Consider the following 1,389-nt stretch of genomic DNA (forward strand, 5'->3'; position numbering starts at 1 on the left):
TGAGATGATGGCATATGATACCTTGCAAAAGGAGTCTCATGTCTACAAATTGTTTCGCATTTTACAGCTGCTTGTCGCTAGCATATTTTCGCCACTTGACAATGGAGATAAACTTGAGAAGATGACGACTTAAAAATTAGAGGCGAGAGCCGAGTTGAGAGGAGCATGGGAGGGCATTAGGTATGCGACTCCTACCTTTCGAGCGAGCCATGTCTAGAATTGCGGGGCAGCTGGAGCCGGCTGATGTCCATGCTTTGCTCTTAGGGGCTCGTTTGGTTCGCAGGAAAACGAGGGGGGAAAGTGTGGTCAATGGGAAAGTAATGAAATGCCTCTTGTTTGGTTGGAGTTTTCAAAGGAGAGAGATGGAAAAGTTGTATTCCCATGGGAATATGATTCCCACATTTCATGGGAAAGTCTTTCCCATGAGAAACATGGGAAAGTTACTTTCCCATGAGGTGGGAATCACTCCTTTTTTATTTTTTCCCAAAAAGACCCTTTTAGCATTAAAGAAGCATTAAAGAGGCATTAAAGACCTAATTTTTATTAAGGGCATAATAGGAATTATACATAACTTTTCTAGGAAAGTGGATGGTCAACCAAACATAAGCACTTTGGAAATTAGTCACTTTCCCATGGTTAACCAAACATGTCAAAAGTACTTTCCTAGGTATCCTCTTCCTAGGAATCTGATTCCCAGGAATCATATTCCTAGGAGGGAAAATACTTCCCGCGAACCAAACGAGCCCTAGGTGTCTGGAAGATGGTCAGCAAGTGCACTTGGAGGTGTGTTTTGCGGGGCTCGTCTAGAATTCCTTTTCCATATTTTATTTTCCGGATAGGATTTATCCATTTTAGTTTAAAAAGAGAGAGAGAGAGAGAGAGAGAGAGAGAGAAATATAGCTTGACCTTAGGTTTTCTTTTGTAAAATATAATGATGAGAGAGAGCACTTGTGACCCCAAGAGTGACAATGAGCTGCTAAACTTTAAATATAGTAGAAGTACCTGAAAGGGCCGATCAAACTACCTCAAAAGACAATTTATTTAAAAAGTCTAACTTTAGCAGATACCTTGGAAGACAATTAAAGGCCCAACTACCTCAACATCATTAGTAGATATCTTGGTAGCCCGTCCGATGTTTCATCATTAGTATCTAAACTTTCTACGAGGAGGTTCTTTTCATAGAAACTGGAAAACCATAATGGAAAATGCATTTTGATGGGGCATTGTCGGTACAACTTGTATGTTGTCCCCATATTCCCCCAACTTGTATGTTGTCCACATATTCCTCAGGTCAAAGCGGGATTAGGATTTATATTTGTTACACCTTAGGGCTTATTTTTTGATGGGTAAATATTATGGAAAATTTGGTCAACTTTCTTATTCATCAAC

Source organism: Phoenix dactylifera, chromosome 3 (assembly GCF_009389715.1).
Source record: "Phoenix dactylifera cultivar Barhee BC4 chromosome 3, palm_55x_up_171113_PBpolish2nd_filt_p, whole genome shotgun sequence".
Classification (NCBI taxonomy): domain Eukaryota; kingdom Viridiplantae; phylum Streptophyta; class Magnoliopsida; order Arecales; family Arecaceae; genus Phoenix; species Phoenix dactylifera.